This window comes from Molothrus ater, chromosome Z (assembly GCF_012460135.2).
Source record: "Molothrus ater isolate BHLD 08-10-18 breed brown headed cowbird chromosome Z, BPBGC_Mater_1.1, whole genome shotgun sequence".
Classification (NCBI taxonomy): domain Eukaryota; kingdom Metazoa; phylum Chordata; class Aves; order Passeriformes; family Icteridae; genus Molothrus; species Molothrus ater.
In genome coordinates, this window is record NC_050511.2 from 62,425,774 (window position 1) to 62,452,365 (window position 26,592).

The following is a 26,592-nucleotide window of genomic DNA, read 5'->3' on the forward strand; positions in this document are numbered from 1 at the left end:
ATCACAGCTAGCCCTTCCTCATAAAATAAATGCAGTGGTTGTATTTCCTTTTACTTCATATACCGAGGTCCAATGAAAAGAGTATTTATTCTGTTTCTTCAAAGTCTGTGTAATTCTGTCGAAAGGTACTGAGCACACAGCTGTAATACTGTATAAGGAAGGCTCTTAAGTTCTTCATGTGAAAACAGCTTCAGTATTAAAAAAATAAGAGGCTTTTGGGGCAGTGGAGGAAAAGGAATCCATTTTAAAAATTATTCACTATTATTCATGAGATTATATTGACCTAACCAGCTGAATATCTGACTTATGGTGCATGTCTCCACAAGTGGTCTTGGTTTAGATGCAGACCTGGTGTCTGGTGTTTCCAATCTCTGCTTTTTGCTCCCTGCTTTTTTTTCCTACATGTCCACTCTTGTTTTCTGTCAGCACACTTCAATACTGAGTCAATAGTACTGCTGAACTGGCAATCTTCAATTTAAAGCAGAATGTTTCTGTTGTTCATTCATATAAAAATATGAGTTCTATTCTGTTGCAAAACTATAGTTCCATTGGTAAGACAGATTTGCATGGGGAGAGAAGGATAGTGCTGCAGGATATTTCCCCTCCTATCTTTGCAAATTCAATAAATGTAGTCATGAAAAATAATTATTTTCCAATGAGACTCTGCAGAAAATGGGAATAATTTCTGAGAGCTGTCCCAGGGTTTTCAGACATATTCATGGATAATATTCCACTGTAAAATAGATAATATACAACCACGAATTAAGGCAGACCATGAAACTTTCTTTGTTGTGAGTTCCAAAGATTGTGGTATAAAGAACAAGGAACAAAATGAGATTTTATGCAAAACCAGATTTACTTTCTCCTAGGAAAGATTTTTGCAGAATAAAAAAAAAAATAAGGCAAACATTGTTTTGTTTACAGTATAAAAAAGCAAAAAAGGATCGACAGAGTCATACCATTGTGAATCTAAAGACTGACATTAAAAATCTCTTAAGCTTTCTGCCAAGGTCGAGGAAAGATTTTTTTCCTCCTTTTTTGTTAACAAAGGAACATCAAAGACTTGAAACAAAGGATAAATGTTTGCAAAGACTGGGAAAAAAGTAATAAATATTTCTGTTCTTAAGAAGCCCTAAATTTTAATAAGAAAGTGTGAACCAATAGGTATGCACATTTGCCTGCTACCAGATACCTCCCACAGTAACAATCTGACATCTGGCCTCAAAGGAATGTAATTTTGTAATATAGCATTGTTTTAGGCCAGGTACTTGATACTGTCAGTCCAATGACCCATTCATAAATATATGGAAGCAGACTGTGATCTATGGCCTGCACAGTATACTTTCTGAATGGCACCAGTGAAAACAGGGATGTTAGCTGCTGGACTTCTGTTTAAAGAAAAAGAGAAATTAGGATTGATGGATGGCAAGGTTACTGGGCACTTTATATATACAGGAGAAAAAAAAAGATTCAGAGGCACCTCTGAATTACAGGAAGCTGGGTCTACCATTTGTGAGACTGCAAGAGATTCCTGGCTCGTAACATTTTGTGTGTGTGTGGGGAAAGGAGCAGGCTGGGCCTTGCACTGCTGAGGCAATGTCCTGCTCTACATATCCCACCCCCAGAGCCTGTATCCCAGCCCCACAGTGGCCGCCAATCCCTGGCATTGCAGGCAATGCTCCACACTCTGCCTCTGGAGCCCCAGTTCAGCCCCAGAGTGGCCAGATGACTGGAACTCCCACCTGGGGAAGGGCCCAGGAAAGCCAAAGGGTATTTAACCTGACACAAGGTCAGCATGTCTTGACCCTACCTCCTCTTTGAATCTCTATGAGCTGAACACCTCTGGAACCAGGAGTGGTAGTTATGTTTGTTCTTTTCTGTATCTTTTCTATCTTCCCTTTTTCTCTTTCTCCATCTAATTCCCTTGTCTCAGAGTTTTGATTAACTTAAAATCGGATGGGCTTGGAGTTTGCTCAGTGGAATGGGCTAAGCTAATGCTTTGTGGATGGTTTTATGTTGATTGAATGCTGCTCTAAACTTTTGTCAAAATCGTCTGATTTTCTGAAGATGCCAGTAAAATTTTTTGTTGTCTTGACCTCTTGAGGATATCTTAGTAATTCTCCTATGTGTTTACTTAGAGCACATAAAAACTGTAAGCCCTTTTAAGAAGCTCATTGAGCCTTAGTTTTTTGTGCCTTACACCATTTCACAAACTTATTTCTGTATGTGTATTTGACAGATTAACCTTTGATTAATCTTCCATGAAGACTAATTGAGCATCCTCTGAGTACACTGCCACACCCTGAAAAGGAGTGGGTGATGCTTCCAAAAAATGTTAGCTCAAGCTCAACTTTATTTTTTTTTCTTTTTAGGAAATATTTTTCAATTCCATTTAAATCTCCTGCTGTGATTAATATATAGTTATCTGTCTCAAAGCTAGACATGCTAAAGCTTTCTTGTATAAGTGAATATTACACTGCAGTCACAATAGTATGAAATTTGTAAGTAAGTTAATTACAAAATTTCTTTTGCCCACCTCCAGCCTACAGTCTGGAAGAAACAGAATAAAAACCATACAGTGTCTTGGTATTGTGCAAGCAGGGTTCAACAATAGCTAATGCATTCTTGAATTATCAACACTGGTTTGGTCACAAATCTAAAGCAGAGCACAGCTTGGAATATTATAAGGAAAATTAACTTAATCCCTGCTAAAGCCAGTAAAATGGAAAAAAAAAAAGAAGAAAATAAATAAAAAATAATTAGCCATGTAGGAAAATAATCCTTCAAGTAAGACAGATGAAAAACAATAATAAAAGAAAAATCCAAAAACATTCCAGGAAAATCAGTCTGTATAGATTGAAACAAAGTTGTATATTCTGTCTCTTCCTTCCTCTTGTCCTCTTTGGAGGCTAGATGTCTTTCATCTTTTGATTTAATTGTTCAGAACATAACAGCATGATAAAAGTTTTTTATGGAAATTTCTCACAGCAAGACAATCAATCATATTTCCAACACATTCACTGTCTTGAGCCTCTGAGCCTCAAAGACTTTTTTCTTCTAGGAGCTTACTTGCTAATTTAACACTGATCAAAGGCTAAAACATTTATCATGCTTATTAGTGAATAAACCTAGCAGCAGGTATCCCAAGTGAGGAAGCAAATCCTCATTTCCTGCAAGAATGAACTGGAAATTATCCAAAACATTTTTCAGGAGTGATGAGTTGTCAAAAGGAGGCAACTGGCAGATGTGGCAGCTCTAGGGTTAGGAGGGATGAAAAAGAAAAAAAAAAGAAAAAAAAAGGAAAAAAAAAGTGTCTTGTAAAGGCATCTATAGACTATTTCATGGGGAATATTACAGTTTCATTTAATTTAGTTCTGAACTCCTGCAGCAACTGACCTTAGAAAGAAGTTGCACTATAAATTATAGTGGAAATTGATCACATTTGCTTCTCTAGAGCCCTAATCTTTCTTAGATCCTAAAAGTGAATGTTGACAGGATGGGGAGGATTCTTGAAAACATCTTCTGTACAAATAACTCCAGTGTGACCTCAGGAGAAGTAGTAAACCTACATTTACCAGTCTGTAGCAGAAGGAAACAAGGACTACATTCTGCACTGGTTCACCACCAAAGTTTTGGACCCATTTACAACCAGGTAATTTATCCACAAAAGTTTCTTGGGAAAACAGGATCTTCATAAACCTACTGAGCTAATACTCAAAATAAATAGTAGCTATCATCAGATAACTTGCTTTATTTGATGAAGGTAATTCCACCAACAGTTTTTGATTTGTGCTGCTTGCCTTTTACCTGAAGATGCTACTGCTTGTCTTTTAGAATTTCTCTTGTATGCTTGTTATCACTTCACTTGGACACAGTCTGATCTTCATCTTCCTCCCAAACACCACTCTATCTTGCTATACCTAGACCATCTTTGATTCTATCTCACTGAAAGCTGTGAATTTCTAAATTCTTTGGTATCCTCTCTGTCTCCATTTATCTTTCAGGCTTCAATGTTTTCACTTGATATGCTACCCAGGAGCACAAATAGTGTGGAATTTGCAGTATTTACCCACAGTGTTTAGCAGTACACTGCTGCTCTATAGTTAGAATATATTAACACAGGCATATTTTTCAGCTCCAGGAACTGCAACACTTATGGATTCTGCAGCAGAAGGGGAGATTACATCACAATCTATACAGGGCAAGACATATATATGGCATGAAAAAGGAAAATTAACCTACAGCAGAGACAGTAGGTGTCCTGGTTTCATATAGCTGTTATTGGTGAAGTGTATTTTTTATGGATTGAATTTGCGTATTTGATAATAAAGATGTTATAAATGGTGAAATTAGGTAAGAAATTCAGCACACTGGCTGGCAGAGCCAAGATTATGGCTTCAAACCATTCTGACTGCTGGATTACTTTTTGAGATTTTTAAGAATTTTCTTTTCGCCTGGATTACTTCTTTTTAATAGGAGCCCATCAGTGTTCTGTGCATCAACTCACTCATTTGCTTTGGAGAAATTTCCAGCTTAGAACTGAATGATATGAAAGGTCCTTGCCACTATCCGTCTTGGCCACTATTCCCAAGAGCAGAAGAAGACTGTTTGAACATACTTTCTTGTGTTAAACAAAGTTTATTGGTGAGAATATAGTTACTATTTTCCATGAAAAAATTAGAAACCCATAGAAATTAGATGTGGATGACTACCTCAGAAGAGAGAACACCATAAATAGGCAAGGTTTCCCATATTTGTTTTTTTTACAAATTTTATTTTCTTTATACGTACAAATTTAGTTATTTTATTTTTCTCTTAATAATCAGCGGCCATTTTTATGCCAAAGTAGGAAAGAGACAAAGAAAACACAAGAGTTTCAGTGTTTGCACTGAATGTTCTTTGTAGTTCTGAGCAGCAAGTAAGTTCAGGATGTAAGTGAATGCAGAAGTCATGACATACTTTAAGACTAAGATTTGAATGGCAAATTCCTCAAATGTCTCACAAATTGTCAGAAGTTCATAGGCTTATCTGTGGTCTTTCAGATGTTACAAGAAGAGCCTCATTTTACAGACAAACATGACAGCAGAAAAAAGACCTGCAAAAACTAATTTAAAATGCATGGAAATTATTTTTATTTTGCAATGGATTTTACCAATTTTATGTTCTCCTGCTGAGGAGAACTGTGGTTATAATTTGAAGATGTTGTGCTTTGGTATATATTTTATATTCTCTCAAAGGGAAAATGAGAGGTCTTGTGGAATAAAATAAAGTCACCTACTTCTTCTGCTGTGACCCTTTCTAAGGATCCTATTAAAAATACAGATTTTCTGGTTGAAAATATGAGTGGTAACAGCTTTTTACTCAAAAAAAGTGAGAAATCAGGTTTAATACTCCCTCCTTACCTGCTATTTTTTTGTCACCAACATCAGTAATAACCACAATATTAGACATTTGAAACTAACAATAAAAATAATATCTGAAAAAAAAGACTAGGAATGTTAATTAAATATTTTTCAATTAATGAAACTGATATAACATTTATTTCTTAAAAATCAGATAGGGTTACCACAAGCTAAGTCAAAAATTCTGGAACAACTTAAATAATTTAAAACAAGCATGAAATTTTGAACTTGATAAAGACAGAACAACTTCAAAATCTTGTTTCCTTTTCCTTGCTTTTATTTAGTATTTTTGCATATAAACAGAAGCAGAGTGAAGATTCTTCAGGTCAGTAAGTGGAGTAAGTCTCATGCTGTTTTTAAGTGTAGAGAAGAGATTATATTTCTGATTTTTTTCCTTAAAAATGCATATTGAAATGCTACTATTGCTATGTTCTGCTAAATAAATCAATAAAGATGTGCAAATATGTGTTTTGAAAATTGAACCGAATTAAAAAATCAAACTAGACATTAAGTACTATTTGGTTATTAAACAATCTCCCCTGAGAAATTGTGGAAAAAAGCTCCATCTCTAAGAATGCTAACAGTTTTATTACACAAAGTATTGGAATATATTATTTAAGGAATAATTTTGTTCTGACAACAGTCTGGACTAATGTCTGGACCATTCCCTTTTGTTCTGACAGCAGTCTGAACCCTTCCCTTTCTGTAGTTTCTATAATATCTCCCAATAATGCGTTTAGTTACTTGATCTTAAACTCTCCTTTGAATCAGCTGGAGACTTTGATTAGAGCACATATTTTAATAATTAAGTATGGACTCTGAATATCAGGAGTTGTATGGAAACCTGAATAATAAATAATGTTTAAAATGTACTAAGTTTCTTTCATGCCTATGGTTACAATGCATATTTGAACATATTGTGAGATATCCATGTAGCATTCCCTTCCTTTCAGGAAGTGTCTTGGGCTAACAATTAAAAACAATATGACATTATACAATCTATTCCTGACTTTTGAATACTGTAGCAAATATAACAAAGGAAGCAGGAAAATGCCTTGAAAAATGACCATCCATTTGGCCCAACACAATCCCTACAAAGAAATAAATGTTATTGTTCCATGGACATCAAACAGGCACATATTAAAATACATTTTACTGAGAAAAGTTCTCAAGGTTTTTTCTCCACATTTTTTGCAGTTAGTACTACTTTCACCAAAATCAGGGGCTTTTACCTTGTCTCAAAATGTCAATACTTTGTACTTTTGCTTCATTGTGGTGTGTGATTAAAAGGGCAGGGTACAGAAGAGATTCCAAACGAGCCACCAGCAGGCACCCAAGCAAGTTAGAGCATGGTGTTAGTAACACCTAGGTAGTGGGTTTGATCCCTGCACAGGCCTTTCACTTAAGACCTGGACTCAACAATCCTTGTGGGTCCGTCCCTTCCAACTCAGAATATTCTTGAGGAAGCAATTAAAATTGTCATTCTGCATTCCAAAAACTTTTATGTTTCTCTGTTAAGGCATCCCTTATTTCCTTGATGGACTAAGAGAATAAATTCTGACATTATTTTCATCACCGGTCTCTTTCTCCTTTTTACTTTGCCCCCACATTTTTGAATATTTCCAAGTAATCATTTTATTTTCAGCTACTACAGTCGATTACCACTGGAGAATCAAGATCTGGGTTCTCTCAGAGCCAGGCCCAGCTTCCTTAAAAGCCTGTGGCTCCTTCCACTCACATCAGCTATGTCTCTATTCAGGCTTTGAGGAGTAATCAACTTTTACAGTTACCTAGTTGTTCATCTATTATTAGGGAAATTATTTTATGATGAATAGTTGCATTACAAGAAGAGTAATTTTGGTACTAGTGACACTGTTTTTTGAAAGACACCCCTTGTTATTCAGTTTGGATGACTGCCTGCCAGACACAGATATGGAAATGGCTTTTCCACCTTACTCATTTTAGCTGTTGATTATAATTAATTGGAGCTTCTTAAGGACAAGCATATGTTGTGCAGTAGCAGATGTTCAGTATAAAAATTTGTCTTGGGAAAACACACCCAATCAGTGCTTATTTGTGAAAGAGGACTGATGACAAAGAAATAATTAGTGTTCTGTAGACAAATGCTTTAGGACCCTGAGTCCCTAAACTGTGAGGCCACAGTGTATTGATCTCAAGATGTGCCTTTACATATTGCTCATCTGCTAATGACAGGGTAAAACAGAAGAACATGAACTTAAATTCCACTGAACTCGGACACTGAATGACCTAAGAGCTAGAGAATTTTGTGGACATATTTGGAAGAGTCAACATGCAGAGAACCACAGAATCATAGACGAGTCTGGGTTAGAAGGGATTTTACAGATCATCTGGTTCCAAATCCCTTGCCATCTGTGGAAGGGACACCTTCCCAGATTACTTATAGTTCCACCCAACCTGTTATAGTGCCATCCTTAAATGTTTCCAGAGTGGGGTATCCACAACTTCTTTGAGTCACCTGCTCCAGTGCCTCACTTCTCTTACAATAAAGAATTTCTTTTTAATGGCTCATCTAGACCCACTCTCAGTTTAAAACCATTTTCCCTTGTCCTATCACTACGTGCCCATGTAAATAGTCTCTCGCCATCTTTCTTGTAAGCTCCCTTAAAGTACTGGAGGGCTGCAATCCAGTCACCCTGAAGCTTTCTCTTTTCCAGGCTTCAGAGTCTCAATTCTCTTGGCTTTTCCTCAGAGGAGATGTGCTCCATTCCCCTAATCATCTTGGTGGCCTCACTCTGGACTTGCTCCAAAAAGTTCTTTGTCTGCTGGGGACCTAATGCTAGACATAGCATTCAGGTGGGGCCTCAGAGTGGAGCAGAGGGGCAGAACCTCTTCCCTCATTTCTCTGGCCATGCTGCTTTGGATGCAGGACATGATTGTTTTTCTGGGCTGCAAGGGCAGCCAACTCTTGTCCAGCTTCTCACCAACCAGCACTCCCAAGTCCTTCTCCAGTGGGCTGCTCTCAATCTGTTCATCCCCAGGCTTATACTGATAATGGGGCTTGCCCCCATTTGGTCTTTTTAAATCTCATAAGATTTCATGGGCCCAGTTTTTGGGCTTGTCTGGGTGCCTCTTGGCGGCATCTCAACCTTCAGGCTTGTCAGCTGCACCACTCAGCTTGGAATCATCTGCAAACTTGCTGAGGTGCACTTGAGATCTTTTTCTGTGTCGTTAATGAAAACATTGAATAACAAAGAGGAAACCCTAGCATTTTGTTAACTAGTTTATATCAACACATGACAATAACATATGAGCTGTTGCTAGCCACAGTCAAGCAGTGGGGTAGATGATAGGACTGAGTAACATTGGGAAAATGTAAAATTTTACAGGGTAAATGTCATTTCCTTAAACACTGATATAGTGTCTCCTACAGTCACTATGTTGCTACTGGTCATTTCACTATAATTTGCTTGTCCCAAAGGCTCAGGTACAACTATCATTCTTGTCTGAAAGAATATGTCACACTAATAATTGAATAAACTCTGCTGAATGTTCTTCCAGGTTATTTAGAACTCAATGATAGTCTGGGGAGGGGCAATTTGTTGGGTTTTTTTTCTCTGCTTGATAGCTGTAGTTAATATCAGAAAAAAAAGCTTGTGCAAACAGCTCATGAAAAGTAGATGTTCCTCAAATGAAATGATAATTCAAAATTTTAGCATCATTACAGATTATTTTGTTGTAAAGATAAGTAAATAAGCTCATCAAAAGAATGATAACATATTATGGAGGTAAGATAAATGTAAACACATATAAAAATGGCATGCATCTGAACATCAACCACTCTCTATTTACATGGAATAACCAACAGTTGGGAGAACTGATTAATTTGATTCATGGCTTTGGTTTTAACTTAACTGTATAAGCAGGGAAGAAGAACAAAACAACACAGTAATGTGAAATTTAGCTGGAAGTCCTCGTAGGAGATCATGCAGCAATATTTCAGCTGTGTAGATAAAAATAATCTAGACAGAAGGATATGAATGTTCTTACAGCTGATTCATTTCAAGGAGAATCAATAATGAAGTGGTTTGGCTTAATGTTTTAAAAAGATGAGCTTAACATTGCTAGTTAATCACTGCATTTGTAAAAAATGGGAGAAAACCTCCCTCTGCTCTTACAGGAGACATCTCAAGTCAAATTCTGATTATATTCATAAAAGGCCAAATTTGTATTGAAAATCTATGGAGAGTTGACCAACAAGATTGTTTTTTTTTTCCAAGGGTGCTGCTCCAAGTGTTTTTAAATTTTTACTGAGAGGGTAGTTTCACTGCCCTGTACAGACTCTGTGCAAGTGGTGGGAGTGCCTGTCTGCAGCCACAGCATCCCCCCGAGAGGAGCAGAGTGGCCCTGCTCCAGCCCAAGGTGCCCCAGCCCATTGGCAGTGCCTGGCTGAGGCAAGAAGGCACCAAGTACAAGTTGTCCCAGCTGCCTGCATTGCCATCTCCTGCTAAAAGGAAGGTGAAGGCCCTCCACAAATTGTATCCCCTGGCCGAGTACCAGCTGCCAAAGTGTGCAGCTGCCTTTGCTGACGGAGCAGCTGCCACTGCTGGAGAGACTGGGGGTTGGAAAGGGGCAGGGGGAAGAAGTCATTTTTACCTTTGTCTCCCTACAGCAATTGACAATGGGAGCCAGCATCCAGGGAAGATGCTACTCTGCCATTTTAATTTTCTCCTTTTTCCCAAGGATTGGTGAGATTTCAGCAACTTGGTAGCTAGTGGCTATTACTGTTATTTTTTGCCTGTTGCTATTTTGATTTTAATTTTAAACTTATTTTCTCACTTATATCTACTTGTATTTGTTTATCCTTATTGGTAGATAGGGGTGGGTTAAATTGTAGAGGAGGTAACCCATTTTAGGATGTCCCCCTTAAGCTGTCTTAAACCAAGACACTTGGGGTTCACATTAGTGTAGTACCTCAAAAACTACCTCAGGAGTCTCTATTACAGGCACTATGGTAAATGTATTTTTAATATTCTGGTGTCTTTTTCCTCAGATTCCCTGAGATAGTAATTCTCACATATAGAATACCTTGATATAGAAATTGGGCAGATAGAAACTTTCTAACTCAGTTTTGAGTATTAGAAATTTGTTATTCTTTATTGCTCCATGCTGATCACTTGGAGCATCCTCCCTCTAATTGAGTGCCCTCAGCATCAGGTAAAGAGAGTTTTTGCAATACGCACTGATTATATATTCATCAGCTATTCCTCATTACCTGGTGTATATGTATCACTTTATTTTACCTGGTTGTTCCCCTGTCAAAGGTCCTTACATGGCTCTTTGGGGTCTTTTTCAGTGGGCTTTAATGTCTGGTGTCTTTTTTAGGTGGCTGTTCCTTGACCCCCACTTTTGAGTAAGTGCAATATCATTGTTTTGCATAACTTCTACTTTGTCAGCCTTGCAGAGCTGAGCTGGTATCCTGCTTGAGTTTTGCACAACTTCTGCATGCCTAAATTACATCTTTTACTGATTTTTCCAAGGCTGTGTTGTTCTGTTCCAGTTTTACTGTCCTTTTCAATGTGAGAAAGGAAAATATTCTTCAAATAAAAGAAAATAGGTTTACTTTCTTGTTCTGGAGTTTCACCTGCTACAATAGACTTATTCTTATCTGCATCCTACCCATTAAATTGTTGTTGTTGTTGTTTTTGCTTGGGTTTTTTTTTGTTGTTTTTATATAGAAGAGTGAATTATCCATGATGAAGGGTAAATAGGTGAAGAATCAGAGTTAGTGAATTTTAGACACCAAAAGATAAACAATTAGACATAGAAAAAAGCATAATCAACATTAAAAAGTAATCTGTACTTGAAATACATGAGACCCAAATTGTGCAAATTCCATGCAATGCTGAGGTACTCTTTTAAACACCATAAAGTAAAACAGAATTATAGATGAAGAAAGGCTTAAGGCAAAGAAATAATGAAAAAAATGCTCTGTTGTGAAACTCAGCGGATTAGCAGCTATAAAATGGGTATTATATTTAGAAGTGTTAAAGCTGGTTTGAGTTTTTAAATTTCAGGACGGGAAGTAAGATGAACTCAATAGTGTACATCAGTTAGCAGTTAACTAAAAATAGTCAACACATTGCTGACCTTGAAAATATCCAAGGAAAAAAAAAGAAATTAATATACTGGAAAGGTAAGTGAAAGTTCTGACCTCAGAACAATTAAACAGAAGTTATTCTATTGGTTGATATGGTTTTTAGTGTAGTAGAGCCTCTTGATCCCTAAATGGTTTCAGAAAAGGTAAAGTTGAGAGTCCTCAGAAAGAACCCACAATCTAATGAAAGCTACTGTTAAACAAGCACTTTTAGATACACTTGAAACTGACAATACTTAATGCTTGAGTTACATTCTTATTTACTTACTCATTTAAGTATCATTGCCTATAAATTTAGCACTTCAATAAAAAAAAAGTTGCCCCCTTCACTTTACTTCCTTCAGGCAGAAGAATGGAAGAGACACCTGGCCCAGTTCCTGGGATTTAGTGCTCAGGTAGAGCAGGATCAGTGAGAGGTTGGTGGTGTGCAACACTCAGCAAAAAACGTCTGAAGCAATTAGAGGGAGAGGGCAAAGACACACTGGAGGAAGGAGGGGCAATTGATTGTACACATAAGCAGCCATCAGCTCCAGAGGAAAACATGCACACCTTCATTTAATTACAAACCGGAGAAGAAACTTCAATGCAAGACTGCTGTCCTTATGAATGTAAGCAAAAGTTTGAATAAGGGAAAAAAACACCAGACCCTAACATTCCTCTCAGCAATATCCATCTGCCTTGGATATAATAAATAAAAGATATATTTAAAATTTTATGCAAAGAAGGGAAGGGTGAAAAATGTGTAGTCCAACAAGCAGCAAGCCTTGTATGCATACAGTGCAGATGAGCCCTGATAAATGGTTATGAATAGTTCCATACTTCCATGTAAATCAATGGGATTAGCAGGGAAGTCATTTGCTATTATCAGAGAGAGTCTGTCCTGCAATATATGTACAGCAAGATATATAGTAAACCATGTTATGCATGCCTGAATTAATAGGGTTAAATGTGCCTGCATGGATGAGGCATGTATCTAGAGGGAAGAGACATAAAAATTCATTATAATCACAAGTGCTTTTGCAAAAAATGAAAGCAGAAAACCCCACATTAAAATATAGTAAAATACATCAATTGCATTTATATTGCCTACCTTGAACGCTTTAAGAGTTACTATGTTCAAGTCAAAAAAAGCTAGACTGAAAAAGTTTTATCTTAAGTTCTTGGAAGGCAATTAGGCCAGAGTAAACTGTTCACTTTTTATGCAGTTTAGTCTGAAGTGAGACTCTAGTATGTGCTATAACATTAAAGAGTCTTTGACAGGTTTATATCCTATTTGAAAAAAATGCTGACAGCTAGATATCATAGGGGTTTTGCTTTCATATGCAAATCCAAGCTTTTGCGCCTGGTTCCATCAACAATTCATAAAATTGCAGACATCTTTTAATTAAAATGTTTTAACAATAAAACCTGAGAAAAACTATCCTGAAGTCTCTTTGATGTAACAGAAGATAAATTCTAGTGACAATTTTGCTAATGTATTTGAAAGATGCAACTTTTTTTCCTTTTCCAATAATTGAGTTTAATGTCAAATCACAGATCAGTTCATTATCAGTCAGGGCTAGAGGCAGCATGGCCCAGTTGAGTGTGTTTTGAACTGAGGTGTAAATCTGAGATTGGATTGAATGGTCATGTTTTTCAGATAGTCTCAGGCAGTAAATCAGACACTTCACTTAGAAACAGAGTTATTTGAATGGTGTTACAGGCAGACATCAATAAATAAAGTTTTCTTTGTCAGAAGGAATAATTGCTGGCAACCTGAGTTTTAACACGATGTAGGAGCTGGATCACTAAACTAATTTATTTAATCAAGAAAACATCCTGAGACAGAACAACTGAATTTTGAACATTGGAGGGAAAGGTTACGGAGGGATACAAAAAACGTACCTGAAGTTAAATAGGCAGCAGCCCTAATATCTTGTCATAGGATACTGGCATACAGACTTCATGTGTTTGTTGTATCTTAAGTTTTATTAGGTTCTGATCCACAATTGCTATCTTTCATGATGCAAAGGGTTCATAAGCTAGTTAACTGGAAGAAGTCCCACTAGAAATGTTTGTCTTTCAGCCTTGTACAAAAGAGTAAGTATGAGCAGGGCCAGTGTTGTGTTTTGTTACAGCTCCTTGCAGCAAAATGTAAAAATCAAAGATAGCTCCAGAGATTTTACTGCCTGTAGTGAATTGAGACTATACAACCTTCTCAGTCTTCAGTTATTCAAGCATTTTGATATCTTTACTATTTTCAAATACTTCCTAGGTTATGTAAGGATTCACAATAAAGCTGCATGCTTTTACCACAGTAACCAAAAATATCTTCCCCTGCTCTGTGGGAATTTATAAACACAAATTTGTTACACAAAGGAGCACATGGAAAGAATGGGTCTAAGTGAGGTGTCATTGATTCCAATGTTATCATCTTGTCTTAGTTCAAGACAATTATATTGGGCAGAGACTCCCAAATGAGCTACCTCCCCTTTACTTTTAACCACTCCCCTTTCACCAAAAAAGACAGATGAATGCAAGAAGATTTTAAGTGAAAAACAAAAGTTAACTAAAAAACAAGTCAGCAACAACCAAGATAACATCAATAACCATTAGACACAAAGGTGCTGAATCCCGGGGGCACCCTGGGAGGAAGGAAAACAAGATGGCAGAGAAGGCCCTCCTCCCAAGAGGGCAGCTGCCACAACAGACAGCGTGGGCTGGAAAACAAAGAGTATGGAAGATAAGCTGCTTGGCTGATCCTCCCCCCAGAACAAAAGACTGGGAAGGTAGGAGCTTTCCAAGCAGTTCCAGTGGCAGATGCGAGATGCTGGTGTTGTGTGGGGCAACTCTGATGCGTTTGTCAGTTTCCCCATTTTTCCTGCTTCCTGGCTGGACCAGTGCTGCAATTCCAAGTCACTGCTGTGTTGCAGGGGGGAGAAACAGTCCCACTGCACACTGAGAGGATGCAGCACCAGGTTGGGTGTTCCTATGTGTGGGGTCAGTGTTGACTCTGCCTCCTCCTGCTGCTCTCAGCTGGTGTTGTTGTTGCTGCCCTGGGTCACTGCCCCAGTGTGGGGGAAAACAACCTAAAAAATTTTAAAAAAAAGAGCTCTGCTGAGCACTGAATAGTGGTGGCCCTGGCCCTCCCAGTCTCAGCTTGGCACTGTGGCTTGTGGAAAGCTGTTGCAAAATTACCTCTGAAACAGTAATGGATTTTGAAGTGCAGCTTCTTGGGTTGCTACTGTGAGACTTGGACCAGGCAACCTCCTCCAAGGCTGGAGAGAAATAAAAGAGGGCTCGAGCATGTGTGTTCCCTATTTTTAGAGAGACACAGTGCACCATTCATCCATGAGCTTGGGGCAAAACACACAAGTTAGGTGTCAGGTTTTAAAGAGAAAGGATGGTTATAACCTTGAGCAAACTTGGCATAGAGAAGATATGGACTACTCAATGATTTTTTGGTTCATCCAAAACAGTTCTGTTTACATATCTTTTGAGATAATCAGTCAAGCCCTAAATGGAAATAGTTGAAGTGAAGAGAGGAGCAGATACATAGGATGTACCAAAACCAGACTCAAAGGTGGGCAGGCAGGCAAGGAGGGAGGAAGGCAGGAGGGACAAAAGGAGGGCAGGAGGGAGGGCAGGAGGGAGGGAGGGAGGGCGTTGCCTTCACTCATTTTTACTGCTTTTCCCAGAGCTGGTGGTGACAGCTGCTATTTACAGCAAATGCAACCAAGGTGTGTGGTAGTGTCATCCACTCCACCATATATGCTGTATTGATATGGCAGCAAAGATAAGCTGGAAGTCACTGGAGGTTACGTGCATATCCTTTAGCACATGAGTTAAACTTCTCTACTCCCCCTTATGCCTAGATGAAGACACTGAGAGAGTCATTAGCCTTCTAAACTTCTTTTCTTTTAATGTCTGTTGAGTTGCTTATAGTTTTCACAAAGTGCTTTTGAAGTAGAAATTCAAAAATACTAGTATTGAGAATTCTTGGTGGCATTCTTGGTCTGGTGATTTCCAGTCCCATGATGAAAAATTGATTGAAATTTTGGCAGGATGGGAGGGTAGGGTGAGATGGTCAAACCTGTTGCTTGTGATATCATGGCTCAATGCATTGGTAGGATTACACCAAATACCTATTCAAAATAAAAAGTGCAGGCAGAAGCTTGTCACACAATCACCTATAGGGACAGACATTGGAGAAATAAAAGTTAAGCAATTATAAACATGTTTGTATCTTAGTCATGTTTCAGTTCATCAGCTCCATTTCTCTGTCTTTTCCACTTAGGGATTGGTTGAATTTCAGATCAAAAAGAAAGTAACAAATATGCTGTGCAAAAGAGAAAATTGTTCCATTTTCTCAGGGCATACTCTCTCTAGGTCAGAGACTCTAAGGTGACAGCTACAAATGTACAAATGTATTTAGTATACAGAGACATGTAGCTTCAGGGAAATCTTTTATATCTGGTATTCCAGTTGCAGTTTCTTTAAAATACGGCTCTGAAAATCTCAGAGGAGAGTACAGCAGTTCTTATTAGCAGGTAAAGTTTAGGTCTGGTGATTTTCCCAGAGAGGTTTTAGCAGTTATACTCTTTATTCTTAGTAACATGCCTTCATGAATTTTACTTCTGTCCACTTTTTACAGAAAAGCAATTCTATGGAATGAGGTGACAAATTACTCTGGCACAGTATCCTGGCTCTAATAATGACCAGTAGTAAACACTTTGGAAAGACATTAGCTTATGCTTTTGCCCCACCTTAATATATCAGTGATTTGACAATGGGCCTGTGGATCATTCAGCTTAGATGACCTTAATGGAGTTAATCTCATAAAGTTGGTCAGCCTCATTTCTCTTTCATGTGTTTTGCTTTCAATATTTCCAAGAGTCTGAGTAAAAGAAGAAATGAGTTTACACTCTAATTGTAAAGGTTATGTGGTTTTTCATATTTTAACTTAATAGTCACCAGTCAGAAGTGTATCACCAAATTAAATTGAAAATGAGACTGAAATTTTAAGTTTTAAATTTTTAAAATTTTCCAATCTTCAAGAAAATTCACTTATGAACTTTTGGTCAGAAATGTGTACTCCATCTCTGTCTCTGACCTTCTTATTGGTCCTATGGGGGTCAACACACTATCTGAAGCCCAAATCCATTCTCATGGTACATGAGTTTGTAGATCAAAGATCAAAACCTAAAATTTCAGCATGTTTCCAAAAGAATCAAACAGAACTTTATTTTTCCTTTTCATTACTGTGCTTTACTGCTCTTTCCCTCTGCCACATGAATGCTACTGCATTTAGTTCTGTGGTACTTTCCAAGGCACTGCTCTCCAAGCTCTTGTTGCGCAGAGTTGTCCCATCCCAGGTGCAGAATCTGGCACTTTCCCTTCTTGAGCTCCATGTGGTTGGTGATTGCCCAGTTCTCCAGTTTGCAAAGGTCTCTCTGCAGGGTCACCCTGTCTTTGAGGGAGTTAACAGCTTCTCCTTCCACTCCTGAGTTTAAGTCATTGATGGAGATGTTGAAGAGCACAGGGCCAAGAATGGAGCCCTGTGGAACCCCACAGGTGACAGGTCACCAGTCTGACGTCACCCCATTCACTATCACCCTTTGTGCCTCACCTGTGAGCCAGCTGCTCACCCATGCCATGATGTGTTTATCCAGCTCTGTGCTGCACATTTTCTCCAAAAGGATACTGGGAGAGACACTATTGAAAGCTTTTCTGAAATCCAAAAAGAGTGCATCCACTGGCTTCCCTTGATCAAGGGAACCCATAAGGGCAGTTATTTTGTCATAAGAGGAAGGCAGGAGTTTCTTCTCATGAAGCTGTGCTGGCTGTGACCAATGATTGTGTTGTCTTCCAGGCATTTTTCAATACTCTGAGATTAATCTTCTGTATAACCTTACCAGGCACTGAAGTGAGACTGACAGGCCTTCTTGTGCTTCTTGGAAATCAGGACAATGTTCACCAGCTTCCATCAGCAGGGACCTTTCTGGGTTCCCAAGACTGCTCTAAAATAATTGGGAAAGATTTTGTGATGACATCAGCAAACTCTTGGAGGATTTTTGGATGAGTCCCATGAGACCCCATAGATTGGTAGGCATACAGGTGGAGCAGCAGATCCCACATTATATCAGTGCCTGCTGGGAGTCGATCATTCTTGCAGCCACAGTCCTCCAGCTCAGGGTACTGACACCTCCTTGGTTCATCATCTCTGTTGAAGACAGAAGCAAAGAATGCATTATATACCCCGCCTTGTCCATATCCCTGTCTTCTGTTCTCAAACTACAGCTTAATGAAAAGGAAAAGACGTGCCATGACTGAAAAGACATACATGATTTGGTTTGGTAAAATTAATTTAAATATAAAATATTTTAAGTACAGCTACAGATCTTCATGCCAGCATACAAAAGAAAAGAAATTAGGGAGACATCCAAAAGGTGTTCAAATAAGATTTCAAATGAGTTTGGCAGAGTTTGACAGTGTAAGGTGTACTCTGCATGAATATATTTTAGAAGTACTTTTTTTACAGCTGCATCTTTACTCTACATTGCACTTTCCTAGACAGTGAATTGTTCTTGTGTACTGTGGGAAATCTTCAAGGCTTTTATATTATTGATATTTGCTTATTGATTCAAATTCTTCACTACTGAGAGTGGAAACTGTTCATGTAACACAGGTACTGATTATACTGCTTAGTGGCTAAGATAATGGTTAAATAATGTAGATTTTTCATGCATATTCAAGTATACCCTTTCCATAAAATTATTTACTATTCCAGATAACCAATTCATCACCCCAAGACAACCAGGTATTTGAAGTTCTTACCAAAATTAGGCTGGTGATTTTGTAAATTGTCTGCCTTTGTGGCAAATTCATTATTATTTTCAATGTTTACTATAGTTCTATATGGAATGATAGCTCAGAATTTTTCTGGTCTCTCCACAGGCATTTCCTTACCAACTGAAAGAGAGTGATACCTATACTTATCTTTATACCTTTTTCAGTAGCCCTAGCAGAAGGGCTACTCAGGCAGCCAGCAGAGAAACCAATTCTCTCTGACCTCCTCTCAGGTTAAATGGCCTCAGGAAAATGACTTATAATAGCTTGTGAGGCCTCTGCCATCATCTCCTAGGGCTGTCCAGTCACTGGTTTTCTTTCACAAGTTTGATTTTATTATAATTGTCTTTGTTATTATTATCATTATCATTATTTAGTGGAATAACAAGCTTGGGGAGGGAGGAATGAATTTTGGTTTAGTCATTCTGAGCCATGTTTTCCAGATTATTTCTAGCATTTTAGGTGCTTGAATTCTGTTTGCTTCTTGTATCATTTCACATCCTCCCACTTCCCAGACACATGCATGCTTTATGCATTTTAATTGTGGGGTAAACTGACATCTCGCAAGAAAATAGTGGGATAGGGAATTCTTTGAAGATAAAGCATTCAGAGATTCCCTTTAGAAAGTCACTCGTAAACCTCACTGCTGTGTAATCTCTTCTGCTTAGACCATCTCTGATGAACAGTGTTATCATGAGAAGGCAGCAAATCAAATTAATGCTTGTCCTTCAATTTTTATTCTATCTGAGCTGCTGTCAACATTCATCAGAACTACAGCATGTGGACACTTTCCAACCCCATCTATAACCACTTTACATTCTCTAGTACAGTTGTCATTTATTCTGAACATTGTTATCTCATTCCAGCTGGCAGCTCCCCAAAACTGGCTGGCATCTTTATTGTCATATAGATGGTTTAGAACCATGAGCACCTCAAAACCCTAAGTAGAACATACTGGGATCTGACATTGCATTTTTTTTTTTTTTTTTTTTTTAGTTTGGGAACTAAAAATAGTTTATTTAATCAGAAAATTACTTGTGACTAATTCTGTGCATATGACTTTTCTCTTTCAAAACAACAGCATTATTTGCAGGAAGGGAGGAACCTAGAGAAACCTAAGAATTTAGATTACAGTGGTTTACATTGTTTTTGAAACCAGACAGGTAACAGAGAAACTGTCTCAAGTCTTTAGGAGGTAAAAGTTCCTGAGGAGGGATTGAGTGATTTAAGGCTTGCTAGGATCAAAGCTGAAGTCCCAGGAACTGAAATCTCAAAGCTGCAAGGTGTCTTTTCAGTTTTTTATCTGTAACTGTGGTTTCTGATGGAGAGATCTGCAGAAAGATTTTAATATAATTGGCATTCTGTTTCAGTAAAGCAGTTTCCTGTGATTCACCAGAGATTTTTGAATACAGCTGGGACTCGTCCATATTAAGAAAATCTCATCAGAAAATCCACAAACTGGTTGCAATTATTGTAACCCGAAATAACAGGATAGTAATTTAAAAAAATGTATAGTCTGCAGTAAAGTTAAACAGTCTTAAGTCTTTCATTTTCGGAGAGCAACAATATTTGAATTAAAAGGGTTTTTCTTGTTAGAGTTGGTGGGTTTTCTCCCCTGCCAGCCCTTGCTTTTTCCATAGAGAAGTGTGTCAAAAAGATGGAGCAGCTTTCACATCCCATGAGTTTTTCTTGATAGTTTTAATGGGAATGCATTAGACCAAGAAGCAATCATTCAAAGCGACATAGAGGGACCGTGCTATGCAACGCCCGTTAAAATCACTGGGAACCTGCTGGAGGCTAAACCTTTTCCTGGCTTTGAAAATATACCCTAAACTACCGTAATTGCCATTTATCTCTGCTTGGATTAACAGGATGATTAATCATAGTTCATTTCCAAAGTGTTATGATTCCAATTCTGGGTACCAATACAGTTGTGTTTCAATGGTATAACTTCATAGTGAAATCCCAAAGCAAGCTCTTTTTCATTCGTCGTTGTAAGCTCACATATACACAAATGTACAGTTTTCATTAATTTTGTCAACAAATTACCTTATTAAAAAATAAATAGAAGAGAAATTTTTGTGATAGAAGGGAATATTGTTCATTTATTATGCATGTTAACTTTCAAATAAAATAGTCATAATGAGCTAATGTGAATCTTTGACAAATTAATCAAACTAATAGACATTGGTTGTAATGAAATGTAATGATATTATTAGTAATTCTGAAAGGTTAGTGCATATATATGTGCAAAAATCTCTCTACAATTAATTAAAAGAAGTATTGCAAGCAATATTAAAATTGAAAGATTAAGGTGATGATCTCAAAATGTTAAACTGTAGCGCTGGGCAACTTGATAGGCTGCAATATACCCCTTAAATGTATTAAGAGTATGTCAGCCAAAGTAGATACTAGTGGTCTTGGTATGAAGCTATTAACACTCTGTTTTCTCACTTACAGATGTTTGACTTTTGATACCAGTGTGTGACTCCCAGTGATGGATTATTTGAGTACAGTGTGAGAAACAGCCTTTTCATATGTTTCTGCATTCTGTAAAAATACTTCCATAAATACAGGCCTTTGTAAAAGCCTTTCATGTCTCTGCAATGTAAAGTGAAAACATACAATATATGAGAAGGATTAGATTATTTGAATTTCATTATATGTATCCTCTGCTGCCTTGCATGAAGGTTTCCTAAATAAGTATTAAAATAAGATTTTGTTTAGCCTTACACTACATTCAAAAGGAAGACAGATGTCAAAAAGTTCAGTGAAACTGAATTGTAACTTCTGATACAAGCAGAATTTAAAACGAAAGCCAGAGTTTTGACAGCCTTATAGTAACAGAAGTCTTGAATTCTAATTTGGGTACAAATTTTGTGACCTGTGATTTTGTTTGTTTTTTGTTTGTTTGATATATTTTCCAAATACAAGTCTTTTATGGTATAATGATTAAAATCCACTATCTACTTTCCAACAAACATACTTGTTCAAAACAAAAATATTTTTATCAATGCAAATTCAAAGTAATAGATTATAAATAAGTAGAGCAATTTCTTATTAAGTCAAGGGATTGGTTCTGATTATAACAATCCTTGAAAAATCTAAAATCTAAAATCCACCAATATGCTAAAATCCTTCTCAGAATCAAAGGGAATGGAAGCCAGCTGTAAACCAGAAGCAGCATTTCAGTTTGCCACAGCTAGAGGCAAACATGAAACTGACAAAAAAACCAAAAACCTGGCACAGCCAAATGCCAGAAAGGATAATTTTCAGATTGAATTTCCTGACTTTTTGTAATTAACAACAAAAATAAAGGGGCTAAAGATAGCTGGTACCAAAATTCACAGCAAATTCTGTAGTGCAGTCATATTTTAAAAGGCCACAGAAACTAGGGGAACAAATCTGTGTCACATATCTAGAGTAAACATACTCTTAACTTAGACTGTAACACAAAGATTCAGCTTCAAATTATCACCCAGTTCACAGAGATTATCTGAACATGAAACTCGTAGTGTCATGTAGTCCAACAGTAGTCCTATTTGTATTCCCTCTCTTCCAATTTCCTTCTCTCTGACCTTGTCCCACTGTAGTCCATGCTCAGTATCGTCAATAAAAGGAGAACATAGCCACGGCTCCATTCTCATTTTGACACCTGATAACATCATTAAATCTACATTCCCTCCAACAACAGGGTAGTTTGCAGAGAAGATCACCTTTAGAGTATGTTAAGAACTGATTTAAGCAGAATCTGGGTACCTGACTAACTAAAAAAATCTATTCTTTCCTTCCTCATCTTCATGAGACTGGAGAGTCATGAGCAGTGCAGTGCAGTGCCTGCTCCAGCACAGGTGTCCAGATTTGAAGTTGCTGTTATCACAATGGGTCTCTCAGCAGCCTTGGTAGACTCCATAGCACAGCCACTGTACAAAGTTAAGGACTGTTCTTTGTGTATAAAGTGGAGACATCTGCTTACACAGATGACTACCAGAATCTGTCAGACCTTTTATTTCATTACCCTTGTGCCTGCTATTTAGCTATTGGTCCCACATGGATATTTGTTAAGTGAAAGTCCTTTACTCAAATGATATAATTCTACTCTAGGTATTAACTGCACTGCTGATGCAAGTTTGTTTTGCTCAGGTACGGTAAATTTAATTTAAATTATTCACCTCAGTTTTCTACTTGGAAGCCACTAAAAAACCAGAAGAACGTTGATATAAACTTGGTTCAACATTCTTCTCCAGGATACATTTTCTTTCTGCAAGTTTGTCTGTTTCTTTTCCCAGGTTTTATTTACCTAATGATGAATGGATTAAAAACACATGTTGGCTGGTACCAGGTAGCTTGATGTTATCTGAAAGTACTGTGTTCATACTATGAACTTAAAAAATGCAACAGAGTTACATCTACAGCTTCTTTCCTTCACTCTGAAGACAAAATGAATAAAAATCACTACTTTTTAACTTTTCTTAATCTGCCTTCTAATATATTTCATTTTTTCTCCTCTGATTACCATATGTCATGCTCCCTATTCTGGTTCCTTAGCCCATTTGTCCTTCAGTGTGTAACCAGTCCTAGATTGTGTTTTCAAAATCCTCCTCTCTTTTCCATTATGATTTTTTTATTTCTAATTCTTCTGACCTGTCTCCTCTGTAGAACGAGTGTCTGCTCATTCTAAAATCATTGCTTCTATCTTAATTTCCTCCTACATTCTCAACATTTTTTCCATGCCAGCTTCTTCCCTTCCGTTGCCACTTCTTACCAGTCTAAACAAACCCCTGGTTGATGATATCATAAGTTCTTCCTCTTGTAATTTCCCTTTGAAAATCTATTCCATAAAATAGTGATGGTTTTCATAAAACAGAATATATTAGTTATCACAGTATGGCAAGTACTGGTTTTGTTCAACAGTTCACAAGACTCAACTCAACAATCCAGTGGACTCAATGCATGCTTGAATCTTGACCATTTATAACTGCCTGTGTTCTCCCAAAAGAAAATTTATTTCCCCATCAGAAACTCATGTCGCTGCTGAGGAATGGATGGGATGCTGCATAGTTAAAATTATGTGAACAAATGTTTTTCTGACAAAAAAAAAAACAAATCTAAAAATGTCAAAAAACGCCACCACCACTCCACCACAAACAAAACCAAATCAACCAACGCTCCACCTGGCTCAAGTCCAAATGATTTCACTTTATGGCCAGAGGTTTCATGATAACCAGTTTCAGTAATGACATTGAAATTAGAAAAATCTGTCTGTATAACACCAGAATAACACAAGGCTGGCTTTGGCAGATTCAAAGAGTTCTAAGTCAAAGTGTTTGATACACAAAATCCTTGTCTGTAAACTGGAGAAACATTGATTTGACAGGTGGACCACTCAGTAGATAAGGAATGGGCTCTATGATCACACTCAAAGGGAGTGTGGTCAATGGCTGGAGGTCTGGGTGGAGACCAGTGAAAAAAGAGGGTCAGTACCTGCTTTTTACTGACCCCTCAGGGGTCAGTATTGGGTCTGATGCTGTTTAACTTCTTTTTCAGAAATATGAACTGTGGGACTGAATGTATTCTCAACAGGTTTGATGGTGACACCAAGCAATGTGGTGAGGTTGACATGTTGGAGGGAAGGGATGCCATCCAGAGGGACTTTGACAGTCTTGGGATGTGGGCCAGGGCAAGTCTTGTGGAGTTAAGTAAGTTCATGTGCAAAGTTCTGCACATGGGTCAGGGGAATCTCCCAAAAATATTTGGTGAGCAGAGAATAGATTTGATTTCTGGGGAGAAAGACGGGGGATGCTGATAGACAAGAAGAGTCCACCATCTCCTGGAAATGGGCACTTGCAGCACAGAAAACCTCAAAAGAAATGTGGGCAGCAAGTTGAGGGAGCTGATTCTCCACCGCTACTCAGGTCTCCTGAGATCCCACTTGGAGTGCTGCATCCAGCTCTGGGGGGTCTCAGTATGAGAAGACATATTGGAGAGAGTCCAGAGGAGGCCATGGAATAACCAGAGAACTAGAGCATCTCATGCAAAGACAGGATGAGTGAGTTCAGACTTCTCAACCTGGAGATGAGAAGGCTCTGGGGAGTCCTTACAGCAGTTTTCTAGTACCTGAAAAAGGTTGGCTGTGAGAGATTTAGAGAAGGGTATATTACAAGGACATGTAGTGATGGACAAGATGTAATGGCTTCAAATTGAGAAAGAATAGGTTTAGATTAGATATTAGGCAAAAATTATTTACTGTGAGGTTGGAGAGACACTGGCACAGGTTGTTCAGAGATATTATCAATGCCCCATCCCTGTAAGTGTTCAATGCCATGTTGGATGAGGCTTTAAGCAGACAGCTCTAGTGAAAAGTTCCCCAGCCTATGGCAGGGGGTTGGAACTAGATAATCTCTAAGGTTGCTTCCACCCCAAATCATTCTGTGATTCCATAATTTCCAGATTTTGGCTAATTTTTGTGTCTCAGATTGCTTTTTTACACAAAAATAATGGCTGAAAAGGTCAGAAATTAAATTTCTAAAAGATGTGATGGCTATTGATTATGAAGTTCTTCTTAATGTATGTCTTCCTCCACAGAATCATAAGATATGCAATGGAAAACAGCTCTTTTAACAATAGCACATACCTGATTTACCAAAACGGTATGATACTGTGGCCTTAGTAAGATGGAAACTTTTATCTTCCTTGGAGACTTGCTTATTGTAGTCATTTCAATGTAGAGAAATGCCAAGTTCTTGGGAGTATCAGTTTTGACATATAGACGAGTAATTGCTGTAGGAAGCTTCAAGTAGTGAGTCAATACAGGAGACTGCAGAGCTGAGTAATGAAGATGCTTATTCATGGGAAAAGAGAGAACACAGTCATAGCAGTTTCTATGATAAATAAAGTAAAACTGTAGCTATTAAAAAGCTAAAATCCCTTCACATTTAATCTGAGAGCTCCTTTACACTCTTGAGATTGGTCCCACCTGTAAATGTCTTACCAGTAGGTATGGATGTGCCAGTCCTCATTCTTGCATAGTTCTTCAACTAAGAGAACACAGTTGTGTTGCATATTACATGGATCAGCCTATTACACTTTCATAAAATGTGGTAAAAATAACATGAATTTAAAATTAAAATTACACTAAAATATTACATGAAAATAGTTTTGCTGAAATCAGATTTTTAACATGAATATTTAAAATGCAGAAGCTTAGCTGCAAGACATAAATATATCAAAAAAATTTTCCATACAGTGTGAAATAAGCTAAATCTTTATGTTAAAATTTGGACCCATGCACTGCAAAACTATCCTGTGTGTCCTTAGATTGCTTTAATTTCTCCAATTTGGAGGTCTCATGCTAGACAACATGGTAGAAATTGATACAGTTTTTTGTAAACTGCCCAGTTGATTAACTTTTGTTGACCCTGGACTGAAACATCTGGCTTGGTTTTTCCCTTATTCCTTTATAATGAATAGTCATTAATAAACGAGCATAACAAATGCCCAGATGCAAGTACAAAAGATCATTTGTTTAGAGTCTCAGATCAGAAGAGCAATGAAGTGGCCTAAACGCCATGAAAAAAGGTTAATGACCTTGTTGTAACCTCTGACATGGTGGTGAAAAAATAAAGTAAAAACAAAGCATATGGGGTTTTTTTGCATTCTAATTACATAGGAATTTTAACTGTGAGCATTAGACAGTGTTTCATCCTTCTGTTAGTATTTTGTTTGGAGTTGACTTCTCACTAAGAAACCTATGTAGATAAAATATAACTGATAGACTGATAAACCTGTGAAATTAAGGGCTTCATATTATAAAAGCTCCATATTCATATTTAATTTTATAATTTATTTTATGTAGAACTTTTTAGCTCTTGCAAACCAGTTATAGACATGATCACAGTTAAGTTAAAATAATTTTCTTACATTGTTCAGCTTACTGCAATTACAGCTGAATTGAAAATCAGGTGTGAGTACATTCTGAATATTATTCCACATAATCAATACAAGTTTATTATTAAAAGGAATTGAAACAAACACATGTCTACAGGGATTTTTTGAAAATTAATCCTTTTCAAATGTTCAGAAGATTTGACACCTGAAAAATGTGACTTTATTAAATCTAATTATTTAATTCTGCAACAACTATTAGAGCAAAATCACACTATGTCCCAATATGCTTGCAGGTGCTGTGGAGGGAGGAGCCTAGAGCTGTGTGGGGGTGGCTAGGTT